The 18,200-nt window shown below is 47.0% G+C and overlaps 1 non-coding gene across 1 annotated transcript; it reads left to right on the top strand.

The window, feature by feature from the left end:
* The first annotated feature begins 5,127 nt into the window (after nt 1-5,127).
* Trnag-ucc (transfer RNA glycine (anticodon UCC)) lies at nt 5,128-5,199 on the top strand. The gene has a single exon. It is a non-coding gene; the product is annotated as a tRNA-Gly (tRNA).
* The last annotated feature ends 13,001 nt before the right edge of the window (nt 5,200-18,200 follow it).

Genomic DNA, 18,200 nt, shown 5'->3' with positions numbered 1-18,200 from the left:
CATATTCAAACTCCCAGCGCAACGAATCTCTTCTCACACCACTCCGTCACACCCAAAAACGACAAACAATAATTATCCATCCATCCACACCGTGTCGCGGATTGGCGAACAACATAATCAGCCCCCAACTAGCTGATTGATAGTGATAAGAAACGGTTGCGAAACATACTAATTACCTTCGATTTCGCTATTTAACGCTTAGCGTATAGAGCCTTCCTCCCGATACGCACCTTTACCAATACAATCGCTATGCTTTAATTGTTTGCACTTCCGAACTGTGTCGGGGATGGGATGTTAAAGTTATCTCGATCTTGTGCACCTTCTTGTGTTTGAAGCATGAAGTGTGGATAGGACAGTGTGAAATGTATAAAATTGATGGCAATTTCAAGTAATATAACAACAGCTTCTTACCACCAACACACCAAATCATACCTTCATAGGAGAGTAAGCTACTGTAAGCTCAAATTAAATTACATTCTGCTGATTCCACCGCCTTCTGGAGCAAGCTTTTACCTGACTAACATCCTACAAATGCCACCCGCAACTGCAACACTAATAACATCGATATCACTAAACTACAACCAACGTGAGTGATTGCGTTTCATCCTGTCAAAGCATCCTGCCTTTCCGCATCCTACCGCACGCTGAATGCTCCAATAGATTCACACTGGCAGCCCTGGGAGTCATCACACCGACACACCTCCCCTTGTCTAATGGTAGTCAAAATCGGGCTGTTTGTTTAATAGTTATGCCTATCAATTATGCAAACAATCTGCTATTCCGAGCTTCCAATGCACAATGCATCAATGCACGCCTGCCTGGGGGAGTGGGGGGGGACGAACGAGGTGCAACGATGATTAAGACGTATCGATATCACAGCCAGATCGAGGCGCAGTGGAATGATGGACGTTGGATAGTAGAAGAGGTACAGTGGTGCACCAATTGAACATTGCACAGATTCACACAGAACGTAGCAGAGATATTTAAGAATGTAAACGCCATTTATTTTTTTCACTACACAGCTTCCCCTGCATGCAATCTGGAATGCACTTCAGCTTGGAGAAGACAAAGACGATCACGAGAAGCATTGCTGTCTCCGGCACACTGACAGGCGTCGGACATTACAAACCACCCCCCGCCCAAGGCAGTTTGGCAGCAGTGATAAAGGTTACGGAATTGAGACATTGCTGCCTCCCGTGCCTGTTTGAGATGAGGTTGCCCGCCTCCATTTCCCCACCGCCCCCCGGGGGGAAGTCATCGCTCAACGGCCCAATCAATAACCTAATAAATTAATTAGCTTCGAATCGTCGCTTCGCTGCCATCGCTAGCACAATCCACAACATTCACCCGCTCTCTCTCTCTCCCCTACTAACATCAGCAAAGACAACAAACCCCTCTAACCCTGGGAGGACCCTGCTAAGGAGTACCTTCGACCGGTGAACAAAGGATTAGCACAACTGGACTGGTGTTAAGTGGAATATGGAGACAACAGGAAAGAGGGCGGGAACGGGAAGTCACCATTTACCCGCGGACTGCTGTCCTGTGTCATGGTGCTGATTTCTGATCGACTCCCCCCTTCGCTAACCGGAACTTCCCACCACCACCCGACTGCCTGTTGACATCCCGTGTGCAAACAGTTACACAAAACGCCCAGAACTTCCGCAGCCTGTTCGCCGCCCGCATCTACTCCGCGCCCGAACAAGTCGATTTGATTAATGTTTTCAAACATAATCAACTGCAACGCGGCCCTCGGCTCGGGTGCTAAATGGTGCCCTCCCCTTCCCTTCCCCCGCTAGCTGGAGCTAATGGATGGAACTGGAGTAGCTCATCGATTCTCTGGGTGGTGCGCATGGTGGGCCCTGTGGTGGGTTTTGGTACACATTTTTACACCCAACGACCCATCGCACCAAAGCACACACACACACACAAACACACTCAGGGACTTCCAGAAGAGCAAGCCCCAAAATCGTGGGTTACAATTCCCAGGATGAAATGCGCCCAACCCAAAGAGGGAGACCTTCCATCCATGGCCTGTCAGTGCGGAGATTGTTTAACAGAGCTCCAATCATTGTTACGTGCTTGATTTTATAAAGCGTTCCACTAGTGAGTGCTTGACTGTGATTCTGTGTGTGTGTGTCTGTTGGTTTCGGGGTAGTGATGGGTAATCCGGAGCGGAGTCATGGATCAACTCCGACTCCGGTGCGCAAAATATGACTCCGGCTCCGGATCATAACTGGATTCGACTCCGGATCAGTCCGGATCAGTCCGGATCAGTCCGGATCAGTCCGGATCACTCCGGATCACTCCGGACTACTCCGGATTACTCCGGACTACTCCGGATTACTCCGGATCACTCCGGATTACTCCGGATTACTCCGGACTACTCCGGATTACTCCGGATCACTCCGGATTACTCCGGATCACTCCGGATCACTCCGGATCGCTCCGGATCAGTCCGGATCAGTTTTCATACATATTCGATGTACGACTGGAAAGTCAATGAACTCATCAAGAATTGTCTAAACGATAATGGACAGTCATTCCGGATCCGGAGTGATCCGGAGTGATCCGGAGTAATCCGGAGTGATCCGGAGTAATCCGGAGTGATCCGGAGTAATCCGGAGTGATCCGGAGTAATCCGGAGTGATCCGGAGTAATCCGGAGTGATCCGGAGTGGATGAGTCCGTGGGTTTTCCCGTACGCACCCCCCCCCCCTCCCCCCGCTAAACAGTCCGGAGTAACTCCGAGTCCGACTCCGAGGGGTGCCGGAGTCGGATCAATCCGACTCCGGAAAAAATTGTATTTACCCATCACTATTTCGGGGAACTGGTATTCATTTCATTGCCTAAATTAATTGTTTTAAAATCATTGCCAGTGGGCCAGTGTTCCAGTATTTCAGAGTAGACAAACTAGGCCCGAAGAAACGAGCTTACTTCCTGGGATTGAAAACATGCAGCAAGTGACATAAAGTACCAAATGTTCTCGGTATGCACAACATTAACAAGTGATTCTTAAAATGTTGTTCATTATTACAATTAAACTAACGATGCCTTTTTAATACGCCGACTGCTTTGCAGAAATAAAACAGCTCATTAACAAGCTATCATCGCAGCCGAGGGAACACTCATCCGGGCAGGCTTTCGAGTGAGACGAAACATGAGCGCACACACACTTCTCCAACTTCCCCCCGGGAAAAACCTCGCAAGCAACTGGTTGCTGGATAGTCCACCTGGAAAGGGTGCAGAAGGGATAGCGTTTTAGGGGGTTAGTTGATACTGCTAAAAGTTACACATGTTTGTGCAGCAGCAGACCAACCACTCACCCGCTTCTCCTCCGCGATGTGGTGGTGATGGCCATATTTTGACAGCCAGCAGTGGAGCGTAAGGGAAGGCTACGAGGGAGGGAGGAACTGTACGGCTCAATTACACACCCTATTACAGATTTGTCGTCAGGCGCGATGCGTGTGACAGCGTTTATTAAACAAATAAGAGCTGCAAATAAAAAAAACAAGCACCAATGCCTAACTAAAACCAGTTTATCATCGGATACTCTCCCTTGGTGGAGGAGTGGTTTTTTGTTTCCATTCTGGGGAGCGTTTTTTCTGCCAATTGGGGGCCTCGAGGGGGTCGTGTTCTTTTTTTCGGTTTTTTTACAGCCTTCTCTCGCGCGCGCATTCGTTCGTTCGATTTGGACGGACATTTGGAATCGATTTGTTCTCGGTTATGCTAATGCCAATGCCGATATGCCCACCCGGTTTGGCTCTCCCCCTACTTCCCCCCCCAAAACACTCACTCGTTTGGGGGATAGAAACGGAATATCGCATCATGTTGAGAGCAGCGGCGGACAAACATTTTAAAACATAAACAAAAATCTCACACAGATACGTACCCCACGCCGACCGCAGGACTCCGGCGCAACAGATATTCATATTTGTGTGTATGTGTGTGTGTTGCTGTATATTTATGCTCCCCGGTCACGGAGAGGAGACGGTTGGAATTCGCGCAGTTGACTCCCGGGGACTTGGTGATAAATAAATTTGCCTAATTGAAACATGACAGCCGCAACCGAAGGTACACTGGATGCTGGACAGGACGTCCAAAAAAGAAAGAAAAACAACAGCAAACGTATCTCGGTTTCAGCATTCCAAACTCAATCCAATACCTAACCACAGAACCAAAGAAGAACAATTTAAAGAAAGTGTTATGGTTTCGTTGACCACTTGGGAATGGGCGGTGTCATTCATTCGAGTTGATTGTGTGGTTTTTTGAAAGGTACTTCAAAGTTACTCTCAATATACCACTATTCTTTCATTCATCTGTTTAAAAAAAACACATCCTAATCGTTGTCATTCTACGACCGCTTTAATACAATCTAAAAATAGACCACTTTCCATGACACCCTTCCACTCGATGTGAGATTTTTCAAATTCGAGTTCCGCAATCCACACTCTCAGCACTCACTTGCACACGACTCTGGAAGCACTTTCTTCTAACACGGCCACCCCCACTCCAACCCCCAGCAGCCAAGCGAAGGGCATGATTTATGGAGTGTTGAGCGATAAAAACCCGAATTGTAACAACATCAGATGCATTCGTACTCGTGTGCCCTGTTTGCTCTGTATTGCTGTGTACTGTGCACACCCACCCATAGCCAACCGTCACTCATGGGTGTTTTGTGCCAAATTACACAGCCTCTTACATGCCTTTTTTTGGATCAAAGACCGAAAAATTGTAAAATAAAATACTGCCCCCCCCCCCCCCACACACACACACACACACACAGATCCGCAGTAAGTGGGAAAAAAAGTGTAACTACTCTTTATTTTCTCTCCCTTTCATTACGCGCCCGCCCTACTGTAAAGTGGTTTGTTTTCGTTTGTGCTATAGAGGCCACAACACCATCCCGCGCATACACACACAGGCACACCGTCAATTTTATCGCTCCGTAATTGACCGCGGGGCTGTGTGTACCGATCTTTTGGCAACATCCCGGTGGCGTGTGTAAATGTGTGTGCAATTCTGTGTGTCTTCTTCTCTAACGTTGTTTGGTGCTGTGTACTGAGCGAGCGCTCGTTTGGAAAGCTGCTGGAGCGATTCTGGATTGCAATTGGCGCGCTAGAAAACATGGGCGTCGGTGGTGTAATGGTCAGCATAGTTGCCTTCCAAGCAGTTGATCCGGGTTCGATTCCCGGCCGACGCACGGTTCTTTTTTTACTTTTTCAAAGGCCAGGAGGGGTGGTGATTGGTTACAAACAGATTTTTGCTTAATATTTTGATTTGGGAGCTTCAATTGAAAAAAATATTCTTATATTTAAAGTACGAGTACGACATCACAGTATTACAGATACTCTAGTTTATTTTAATTGAATTTTGTGACTAATATTAATACAATTTTTAACGGTTCTCACGAAGTCATTTTTTGATCCAAAAGAAATTTGGAGGATTGTGAAAATTTGAATCAATTTAAGAAGATTTGTCATGTAAAATCCGAGAATCAAACTCGAATTCTTCCTTGTGTGATTCACGACGCTTGGCACGAGACCATCTTACCTGGTTCGAAAGACTCAGTTATTTTAGAGTATAATTACATCGATAGGGCGATCTTACAACACAAAATAATACGATAATTAAAGCAACTGTACTTGTAGAAGTACTTAAACTGTACTTTTTAAAGAATCATATTATTCTTACCATTCTTTTAGACTCCTAAAAGTGAAGTACTTAAATAATCTGACTACCTGCTGGTACTTCATATTGTCGACCGTGTACGACACTCTCCCGCCCCAAAGCGAGGGTGTACTGCAATGCACAAGCGAAACTGTTCAACCTGCTCCTTCGTTTGCTGCGTTTGAGTGGAGAAACTGGTTTACTACCGCTCTAACCATGACCCTCGGTATTCTTTCTACTTTTTTTTTGGTGTTTCTCCCCGCGTACACGATGATACAACCCAAACGATATGTACCGCCGATGACCGTGTTGGCAAGATTGTCCGGATCCCCAGCCAGCCCCAGCGGATTATGATTAACCGGCGATAATGAGCGTCGCGCGGCAAAGAAAGGAACAAGCAAGCTCGGGCCCGGTCCTGCTGATGTGCTGCTTGCCGGTCAACACTTGCTGCTACGGCACGAGCAAACGAGAGAAGCATCGCGCCAATAAAACAGCAACGCGTACAAACTACAGCCAAGGCTCGCGGCAAAAGCAAGCGCCCGGGGCTGCTGAACCGATCGGTACTCGGTCGCCGGGTGTTGGTGGTTTTAAGTTAAATAGCTTAAGATTTATGCACACACATTCTCGGTCGCTCGGACGTTCTCGCTCGCTCTTTCTTCGCTCCTCTCTGTCGCCAGCGAAAGCTTTCCTCGCCCAGTCGCGTCTTGTGGTTTGCCCGTCCCGATGTCGTCAATACACCCGTCCCGTTGGTGGGTGCTTCGGCACGGCTGCGAATACCAAAACCAAATGGCAAGCGAACAGGAACCGTGCGCAGCCAACGTGCGCGAGTTCGCGCGATATGTGCGATGATAAATTTATGAGCTATTAGTGTCCGTGGATGGGCAGGCAAAAACCATTGGACAAGGGGCATTGGCTAGCTCTAGGGAGGAAAGAGAATGGCCGGCGAACAGACCAGGAACCAGTTTGTGGTCTTCGGCGGTGGTCGATCACCGCGCAAAGCGGATCATTGCTGTGGGACGTTGTTTTGGAATGAGGAAAGACGATTTTTGTCATCCGTGATTAGGAAGTCTGTCAAAATCGGTATTCTTGGAGGTGTAGAATGGCCTTGAAAAGCTAACAGCTAAGAGAGTGTTAACACTGACAAATTTCATTCTGATTCATTTCGGACAAGCAAATAAAGGATCATATAACACTTAATAAATATAAATTTTAAATCAAATGCACTCTTATGAAGACATTGCATCACATCAGCTTAAGAAAAGTATGACAACGTTCAGGAAAATGAAGCGTCTTACTCAACAAAAATGATCATACAATAAATCAAACCAGAACAATGAAACCATCAAACCAAATTAATTATCCTATCCATAGAATATGCAAATGAAAACATCACGCAACAAAAGCAAAACGAAAGCTACACTATCTTGCATATTATTAGGCGCACGGTTCTTTACTGCTCAATTCCTCAGCTCCTCCTCAGCAGAACGGAAAACAAACATTGCAACAGACCGCTCTGTCTTCTTCATTTAGACGGACTTTATTTGAACCGGAGCTAAAAACAAGCCCTCTCCCACTGTGCTGCGTTCTACCTTTCACCGCGTACACACTTTATTAACACGCCTTTTTACAAAATCAATACCACTTTGCTACCCCGTTGCGCCAGCCAGGGAGTAGTAACCATTGTCCGGCGGTAATCTTTTAGCCCGGGACAACCCTCGTCACACACGCACACACGGAACGTGCACTGCCCGGGACGAAGCTAATGATTGAATATTATTCCAATAAATCACCACGAGTCGGGCAGAGCTGGCCAGCCACTGAATTCGGTTCCCCCTACAGTGTATGCCAAACGGGGTAGGGTGGGCTGGGTAAGCGCCAAACCAGAACCATGGCCATCGTAAATCAATCCCACTGAATAAAGATTCTCCCATCTTGACTGGTTCGTGTCTGCAAGGGAGGCGAGCGCAAGCAAACACTAAAAAAAAGATACGAAAGAAAAAAGGTCCCAGCGCCAGTGGGGCTGGAAAAACATAAACATGCATTTGTGCGCTTCCGCATTACGATGCCTCTTGCGCGCACCGAGCGTGAGCGTCTTTGTGTCGCTGAGTAAGGCGTGAAATGAGGGTGGAACGGGGAGTTGGCGATCTCGATCTAAGCACGAAACGAATTCATGAAGCACATAATATCGATACACACACACGCACACAAACACCCTTTTGTATCGGGCAGGGAGAAGGTTAGGGGCTCTTTCTGTTATGACCCGACACCAGACCGGCAACATCAACATCAAGACGAAGGGAAACAAATCATCTCCACAGCGCTAAGATGCTTTACTTTTCTAATGCGCTCTGCGTTTGGAAAGAGAAATGACAACTATGGGAGAGAAAGGGAGAGAGAAAGAGAGAGCGAAATGGGAGATACATAGAGCCGCTCGGTTCGGGTATGGTTTACGACAGGAGGGGATTAATTATGAAAAATTGGCCATCTTTTCTGTTTTTTTTTCATCTGCTAGTCCACGAAAACGAAAGGACTTAAAGTGCTGGCACCGTTGACAATCGAAAGACAAACATCGTTCAGTATTTTGTCACATGGTCCAAGGATTAGAAGAACAATGGAAGCTAATGGTGTGAGCCGAGTGCTGCTTTGGAATACGAAAATTGATTTTATTTTGCTACTAAAACTGGTGTATAGGATTTTTTATCATATAAACACCTTTAAATAGGGTTAAAATACCAATGAAATGATTTTGCTACTTCATTTGCACTTATTTACGCGCATTGCGCTGTGGATTGCATACTTTCAGGCGTTTTTTCGCAAAAATATTCAAACAACGCCTAAAGTTATGTAAGCTAGCCAGTAAGGACTCTCAGAAGTCAGCTATGAGCTGGTATTGAAGCAGCTTGCCATACAGCGTGATAAATGCGAAGCTGTAAAGTTGAAATGTTTATGATTTGAGGCTTAACCCCCAACCGATAAGCATAAATACGGTCAAAGAACGACAGCACAATGTGTACGCGTTTGATGCTGGGGAAAATCACTTTAATAAGCTTTCACAAACGTTTCGATTGCCTTCCACACCCTCTCTCACTTTCTCTTTCTCTCTTATCATCATACTGCCAGCTCATCCTAATCCACATCCAAATCAACAGCCAATAAATCAGCTACCCGTTTGAGCGAACCAAACAAGGGGGGTTGGGGAAGGGGTTTCAGCCTCCCACTCCGGCATGCTGTCCACGTTCCGGAACCGGTAGCTTTAACGGTTATTTAACGCCCGACCGGCTACTCAATGCCCTCGATTTGATACGATTTGCATAGGCCGTGGGTGACGTGCCGGACTCGGCGAGGAGGAGTGCAAGGCCATCCAGGATGGCGACCAGTAGAGGGAAAGGGCTTGATTTCTTAGAACACGAACACCGAACACCAGGATGGATGCTTCTACAAAACAACAGATTAGGGGTCTCTCTGTCTCTGTCTCTCTCTCTCTTTGCTCGTAAATAGCTCCCGTAACCAACAACAGTAGCAGCATCTGTTACCACCTTTGTTTTGTACGTACCCGTGCACAATTTTCCGCATGCCGCATTTCACCCCGCACACTCACACACACACACACACTCCCCTATTTTCACGCCCCCGCTGCTGCATGTGCGTTGTGCAGCAATTGTTTCCGAGGTACGCTTTCGGGATCGAAATGCATAAATTTCCTCCATTTATTATAAATGTTAGGTGCGAAAGGGGGACGATGTGGGCGGGTGTTGTGGTGAGACGACCATTCGCCTCTGCCTGCAGTAGCCGCCGCAAGGTGCAACTGCAGCAAAGGTGGTGAGGCGAGCCGGTGAGGCGTGAGCGGTCCAGAATGGCATCGTTTCGCACATATGGAAAGTCCTGAACATGCTACATGCAGTTCATCGATGCCATCGTATCGGCTCGGTTCCAAACACACATGCACACATACACACACACTCTTCGCACTCCCCTCTACATGTTCCGTCACAGCCCGCCTAAAGTACCGAAGCGTACAAAGGCAGTTAAATCTCCGTCCATTCCTCTGCAGCGTTTGTGTCGCTATCTTGCTCTTGCTCGCTCGATCGGCATTCGCTCTCTCTCTCTCTCTGTTGTTTCTCCGTTTCCCAACTGCACATCTAACGCTACCGTACTGACAGTATCGATACAAACATCATAACTTCGTACCAAACGTTGCACCGTGGCAAGTGAACATCCTTCCGCCCATTCCGCTGTGCGCACTGCCTCGTCGCCTCGCCGCATTATTTCACATAACTTTAACATCAACACACATATTGGCTTCATGCTCGGCAACATGCTTCTGGCAACATGCACCAACCAACCAACGAAACCAACACGATAGCTAACGGCATCGATGTGTGATCGAACCGGCGGAAAAGGGAGGATTGGTTTAAAACCAAATCATGAACAGACGAGACATACTTCCACCCACACTAGACGAAGCTCGAGTGTGAAACTCCGTTCTCGGCACAAAAAGCCGAAATGTGTAACAATCTCTCAAACCTGTCTCGGTGCCCGGGGGGACGGGATATGTCCATGCCTTTGCTGGCACCCATGGGCATGGGTTAGAATTTTCCAATAAATTTAAACAAACTCCCCTGTGCACTGCACCCTGTTTTTGTCTGCTGTTATCCCCCCTCTGCAACGAGCTCATGGGTGGTGTTAATGTTATGCGTAAAATCCAACACACAACACGCTGTCGAAGGCAAGCGGACAGCTCACCTCGTACACAAACGTACGATGTTTGATACATTTATCATGGTTTTCTCTTGAAGCACTGATGCCCATTTACACAATGTGCCACCCGGACGGTTGCACCTGAATCCCGTACCTCGTGTGTTGTTACATCGTACGGCTTGTACTGTCTCTATTTGTAGTAGGAGTAGTAGCTTCCAGGATGGCTTTTCTTACGCCCTGTTTCTTTTCAGCAGAGCCCTGTTTCACACGGCAAGCATGAAAGGCTCTTGATAGAATTTGTTTAATTGGATTTTGTTTTGGCATCCTTCATAATCATATTGTGTACCGATTTGCAAAGAAAATTCCAATCATTCGTTAAGTAAGCGAGTTCTACTCCTACGGATTGCATATCTTTAGGCGTTATGCGTGCTTCGAGCCCCAATGTATGCAATCTTCATTTCAAAATGCTGCCGTTTATCAAAGGGAGCTAGCCTTTCAAGGGTATCTGTTGCTGTTTGAGCTCAAAATTAGTCATAACTGTCAATCAAGTATAAAAGCTGTTATTTAATTCCGGTACTCTTCCTTCTTTTAACCCTCCCCAAACAGAGAAGCGCTCACGATGCTCAGTGAAATGAAAGCGACACAAGTTTCTCACTATTTTACGAACGATCGAAGGAACAGAAATCATCAACTCTAATATCATTTTCCCCATCGCTCGGGCCACTCGCTGCTCGTGCTGAGCAGTCTCGAGCGACCAAAGCTCACACGCGCATCCGAAGGCGAAACAGGCCGGAAAAGACACTCTCTCCACCCAGCGCAGACACCAAAAAAGCCGAACCCCGTGATACACTCGGCGAAATAGGGGCAGCCCCATCTTCGGCAGCTTCGTTCGATCGCTACTCCGCCGAAGGTTAAACTTCCACTACCAGGAGCGCAGTACGCTGGTGCTGGTGGCCGCTTGAATGTGGGGGTTTTTTCCCACGCCCCTTAACCTACTTTGGGGCAATGTCGGGTTGGAGCTGCCCAAGAAAAGCTCCCCTTTTGGGGAAAATCTGACCGATCGGGTCGCTTTCTTTCGGGTCATTCGAGGAATATCCTTTCTCTCCGATGATGAAGCAAGGAGAAAGTAAGGTTCTTGCAAGGCAACGGAAAGCCACTTATAGTGAAGTGAAGTTCCCCTGATTTGAGTTTTGCGCCCCGGAAGTTCGAAGCTCTGGCTGTTATGGAAGGCTTCAAAATAGGAGAAAATCCTTTGGAGCTCAGAAAAACATCATTCCTTGAAGCAACTAATTACAAACCATGTTGAGAAAGGGACAATCTCGGCCAATGCGTACCAAATTCATCCCGATCTTCATTCTAGCGAAGTAACTAAATTACCTGCAATGATTCCAAGTGTTCACAGAATTACAAACACTCAGAAAACGGGCTAATTAATTCTAAAAACAAATGAAACGCACCGCGCTTCTCCGAACTCTGCCCGAAATGGGGCGTTTTCTCCATCGCCAATTCGGTGACACGCCAAACCAAAGGTGCCTGCGTGACCATCCATCGATTCCCAAGCCTAGCCCTACCACTGATTCGCAAAATATTTGTGCCAATAAGTCAGCAAACTCGCCAACAAAGGAACACCCGCACATGGGCACAGAACGGGCTGCTAGAAGCACAACACTATTGCCAATAATATTTATAGTACCAATTCACTCCCACCGCCCCCTTTACCACCGTACCACAACGTCCATGTACTGTGTGCAGTGGGCTCGGAGAGGCGACGGGGCCATTTCACATTGCCCCGAGGTTGTGTGCCGATATCTCCACTCGAAATGAATTAATGATAATTGATTCGATCGCCCGATCGAAGCGTATATAAACACACTCGCACGCATGCAGCCATCCTCCACCGTTCAGGACGGATTACACCAACCCTCCCACTTCCGCCATCCCCTGCTGGGTATGGCGCTGCTGGTGATAAGCTGCTGGGGCAAGGGATTGAGCATGGACATATCCTGAAGTCCTTCACTACAGCATCAGCCACACTGCTCCGGACAATCCTCGACAATGGGGGCGGATGGGGTAGCCAAACAACACACGGCGAACAATGAGTACACCGCCAACATGATCTGCATTCACCTCCGCTCCTCCTTCGACCTTCCTCGGTGAGCTGACCGCAACGTTCCACCGTTCCAGGGCATGGGATGGTCCAGCATTTGGCAAGCAAAACCGTGCAATGATTCTATCGTTTCTCCGTTTGCTCGCTCTCCCCCATACGCTGGCATTCCGAAAAGCCCCGTACATAGATATGTGCCCACACAGATACATACACTGCCACATCCGTGCTTCCGTCCCACCAGGAAAATGAACACGGCAGGCGAGTGAATCGACAGTCGAAAGCATGACCCAAGGTACACCGGTTTATTTACCGAAGTCAGATTCTCTCGCCAAAAACCCCGGGAGCGAAAGAGACATCAAACCACCCGCCCACCCGCCTTTTGATCCCTTTTTGATGTAGCCTGTACACTCACAAACCACTGAAGAGAGGCTTTCGACACACACACACACACACACACAGACACACACACAGAGACCATTCGTTGCCGTGGCATACATTTGTAATATTTTCCCATCCTCGTTATCCTTCGCACAGGACGACCGAACCTCATTTCCACGCAGCCAAATCCTCGAAACTCCTGCACACACACCTACACGCACCCACGGGAAATGCCACTCGTCGTCCCTTCCCTATGCCCCCTATCTTTACTGTGTTTGATCCGTTTGACACATCTGAATATCCGGTAGAGCCACGCCAACGTACCCAGTGCCGGAGGGCGTTTGCAGGAAGGATTTTTATGAGGTGAGTGCCAGCACAGGTTGTTGCTGTTGGTATAGCCAGCACAGGTTGTTGCTGTAGGTGCGCTATGCTGGCAAACACACACACACCCGGGTGGCTAAATCGATTTGCTGAGACCCGTTGCCTTTGCCTTCGGTTGCAACGGATTCGGTGGGCCGTCCGTTTCGGTGTAAAGGATAACGTTGAAGGGAAGGCTACAACAGCTACAACCAAAAAAAGGAAACATAAACATAGCGATTTTTCCAAGCACCGTCCCTAAACGGATAAGTGCCACATTAACCATTACGGGGGAAGTGTCGTACCAAATGCTGGTGGTGGTATGGTAGCGGAAGAAATGTCGGAAAGCTTAAGCGACGTCGGTAAACAAAGGAAGAAATTAAATAGTTTGTTGAAGCTACAAAAATATGTAATAAATTATTTGATTAATGGAAAGACAACCGAACAAGAATCAGTTTTTAAAGAGAACAAAAAACTCAGAACAAATAATAGGCAAAAATATAATGAAAAAGGAAAGAGTAAAAAGAAAACATTACAAGAAAAACTACGAAAGTAATAACTCAAATAATGAACTAAAGAACAAAAAAGGGACATCAAAACATGCAATTTATTAAAAAAAGATAAGAAATAATGAAATAAATAAAAACAATACAATAAGCAAAAACAGCATACAACAATTAATATATAAAAGATAACTATAACTTTGAATTGAAAAGAAACAAGAGGAACATGGAAATTAATTAGTTTAATATAAAAGGAACTAATAAAACATTATAACAAAAACAGGTAAAACAATCTCCATCAAACAGTCTCTGTATGACACAAACAAATAGCAATTCAATCCAAAATCATCAATATTTTCTATTAAAGACATTTGTAAAGTAAATTGTTAAATAAATACCACAAAAACAGTCTTCAAAACCATCTCTCCAACCACTCCAACGGATTCGTCAACCACTGTACAGTGGGACACAATACAGCACTACCCAAGGTTGCCTTTATGTATGACATTCAAAAATCGAACCTTCTCCTCCACCTCCTCCTCCTCCTCCTCCTCCAAGCAAGCTACACCACAAGCCCAACAAAACACCGGTCGACCTTCACCGTTTTCGTGTCCATCACCCCAACCGTTTTGTGCGAGGTCGAGATCCCTGTTGAACCTTTCGGCCGATGGGAGCAACACGCGGAAAAGGGAGTCGTAGCGAGCAAACAAAAACGAAAGATGGGGAAAGAGCAACAACAAAAAACTGTATCTCCCACACACGCAACGCCCGTGTTCGTGGGTGGCGTTCAGTCGGACCGTAGAAGAAGAACTTCAACAGCAGACGGAGCACACTGCTCGAACGCATTCGATCTGCTCCAAAGCATGCGAGATGGGTGGAATGGAGCAACAAAAAAAAGAACAGCCAAACACACACACAGAATACATACACACGGGGAGGAAGTGGAAGGGATGAACATTGCACATTCCGTGTGATACATAGTAGTGACGGTAGAGCCCATTATTGCTCACTTGCCGAGAGCGACAGAGAGATAGAGATAGAGACAGAGAGAGATTTGGAAAGAAAGAGAGAGAGAGAGAGAGCAAAAAGGACACCGATCCGGTGGCATCCGTTGTTGTCGTCGTCGTCCGGGGCACCTTCAACGGTTTAACCCCGATGGTACAGACAGAACCTGACGATGATGTTGCCTTGGCCGTCGTACGGTGGCGGTGAGGGCAATGAGGGGAAACCAACAATTCGTAATCGAACTTGATGGCTAGCCAACGACCGAAACGGACTAGGGACAGAATAAAGTCGTCGATACAGCCCTCCTCCCCCACACTCTTTTCCTTTCTTTGGCCTTTTCCCCATTCCCGGGTGTTGCGTGTGCGTGTGGGACCATATCTATCCGCTGCTTTTAGGGAGCGAATGCCATCCCTTGAAATGATGGGTTTTGCGGGGTTGGTCTGCAGCACTGAGCAAACAAATCCTGTGCGTATCCTGTGCTTTTCGAAACGCTGTAAGCAACACTTTGCCGAACGATTGGAACGAGGGATACCCAATCGGTGGCTATTTCCGCCACCGAGGGCAGAACCGCCGGCGGCGTTGATTAGCTTTTCCGTTCCCAAAAACGCAGAGAGTCGCGCGTATACTTTGTGCGAACTGTGCAAAGGATGGCTACCCGTTCGATTTCCCATTCGCGTTTGAGAGACACACATACTGGGGAGAAGTAATTTTTGTACGACTCCATCGTCGGACGAGTTCCCGTACACGGGACTTCTTTTGCTGTTTGCACAATTTGAAAATGAATTTCCCAACACAACAGGCAATCCACGATTGGTTAGCGTTTGGCCGTAATGGTACGGTTGGAAAGGATTTAAGCTAGTGAAGTCGGTGCAAAATTCAGTCTTCGTTGCTTCGTTTGATGGAGCAGTGATACATCGCAAAAGGAGTACGAGTAGCAATTCTAGTAAAGCTAGACGAACAAAATAATGGGATTTTATTTGGTTGATACAGGTAAACAAATAGCGGCGTGATGAGTAAGACAGTATGACAGTACCGTGGTAAAGTACTTATTCTAACGCATCACATGGCATGGGTTCAAAACTGATCTCAACCCAACGTTTGAATGAGTGTAGTTATATATCCATATGATATTTTGAATGATAGAGAAAGGTGCTTCATAGAGTTTATCAATACTATTAAGAAAGTTTCATATTATCTCCACTCCACGGACTCCACGGAGGGTCTAAAAAATATTTTCAAATTTAACCAGTTTATATTTGTCAAGACCTAAGAAACCCCCTAAAGCATCGACCTTTAATGAACTTCATCATCTTGTTATTTTCTAACTTACTTATCCTACATAAGAGTATTAAGACGAACATTCTCCAAAATGAATTCTTCTTTGGCAGTTTCGAAGGTATTTTATATAACTGTCAAATGATGCAACCTTTCAAACGTTTGAAGCCTTGTCTGCTCCATCAGCTTTCCCTGAGTTGAATATTTCTCTTCAGGCTGCACATCCCTTGGATATTCATCTTAGGAAGAGATTGTATTTTAACAGTTTTCGCTTCTCTTGTCCCACCTTGAGCTGAGCATACCTTCCAATCCCTACGCCGTAAGCAGTACCGGGAAGATATTATACCGCTTTACCCCATTCGCAATAAAACCATTTACGGAACATCACTTGAAACGTGATTTGCGCCCAACCCTTCCAGTGCCCAACGGAGGGTGTTGCTGCGGGTTAAAATCAATAAACCGTCCGTTGATCGATAGCCAAGACGAATCGAACCTTTGCCAAGGTTCCCGCTTCTGCAGTGTAGCTCCCCATTTTCGCCCTACAATCCGGACAAACCTCTGCTCTAAAAGCCGATGCCATCTTCAGCACTGCAACTTGTGCGATCCTTCCCATTTCGGATACATTTCCGGTTCCGGTCTATCTAGTTCCTGCTGTGCATTTAACCTCCCCCCATCCCCTTATGCCGATGGAAAGAGAGAGGGTGAAGATATTGAACTGTGTGTTTGCCATTCCCTCGGTGCTTTGCATCACACGGTGTAAGTCTATCGGCAAAGATGCTTCACTAAAAACTTTTATAACCACCCATTCCAGGGTCGCAAACGGGGCTGTGAGCTGGACAGCAGAAAAAGGGGACGAGGAAGACACCAGGGCAATAAATACAATTATCTTACTCCTTCTGCAAGCAGTGCAACCAGTGTGTGGCTGTGTGTCTTGCGTCTTGTGTTGGTGCTGCAAGCGAAGGGCGTCCTCCGGGCTCGGACGCGACATCAAGTGAAGCGGCAATAGACGCCGTCGAGACTCCCAGACAAGTTATGGACGTCGAAGTGAAGTGGAGTTTCGTTCGGTGTGTGTGTGTGTGTGTGTGTGTGTGTGTGTGTGTGTGTGTGTGTGTGTGTGTGTGTGTGCTGTAGCCGGAGTGTTCTTCAGTTCTTTCCCATTCTCCTCCCCGCCACCCCCTGACCGATAGGGCGAAACGCTAGAGCGCAGTTCGGTCGCCCAGTTCGGTTCGGCGCGTTCATTGGCATTCGGAATTGTCAAGGCACTATAGCCCCCTTCACGAACGGCGAAACGCGAAGAAGCTGTTGATGATGCTTTTCTCCTGATGCAGTCCCTGCATTTCCATTCCACAGTCCCATTCCGTCGCACCAAACCAGACCCAAGAAGGTCGATGAATTCTGACCACGAAAGACTGGGTGCTTGCACTCGCACAACAAAACTCCCAACAACAAGCTGCTGCTGCTGGTGGTGGTACTGCTAACGGATTTGCTACACGCCGAGCGCATATCACAACATTTTCACCTCCCTGCCACGCGATCGCTTGCCCGCCCGCTCGAGGGAAGGGCAAAGAAAAGAGCAAAGCTGAGAGGAATCGGTCGGTAAGTTCAAAATATGTTCCCTCCCTTCTCAATCGGTTCTCGCACCCAGCACCCAGTACGACATCTTGACCGCAATTCCAAGTCTTGTTCGTCCCTGGCAAGCGCTTGTGCGAAAACGGATGAAGAGGGAGGAGAGCGTGAGAGTGAAAGAGTGCAACGCCAAAAGTGCACCGTGGACGAATTCCGTTGCTGGTGCTGGTGCTGCTTCAATGATAACGATCTCATATTTTGACAAAATTTATGTTATTACCGAAGCAGACAGAATCGTCACCCGAAAGCGTGGATGGGACGCGATGACGGAGCGCGCTTTATCGTTGTCGATGAGAAAGGTGAACTTTCACTTAGCTTATACACTCGCGAGCATTAGGATGATTGGTGGGAGGGGGAGAAAGGTGGGAGCTTTTGCATTTTTGTCTGGCACGATGCTCTTTATCAGTGAGCTAGCTTGGGGTTGGTAATTTGATCACTGGGGTTAAATTTAAGTAATTGGACAGGTGGTTAACAATAACTCGCAATGAGGCAAAGTAATCCATACAAATAAAGTCGATCGGTTGAAAGCCCTGTTAATTAGTTTCAATTTACCAAAACAATGATATTTGTGTCTTATCGCCCTTG

The sequence above is a fragment of the Anopheles gambiae genome, chromosome 2, assembly GCF_943734735.2.
Source record: "Anopheles gambiae chromosome 2, idAnoGambNW_F1_1, whole genome shotgun sequence".
NCBI classification, from domain to species: Eukaryota; Metazoa; Arthropoda; class Insecta; order Diptera; family Culicidae; genus Anopheles; species Anopheles gambiae.
This window is presented reverse-complemented; position numbering and strand designations above follow the sequence as displayed.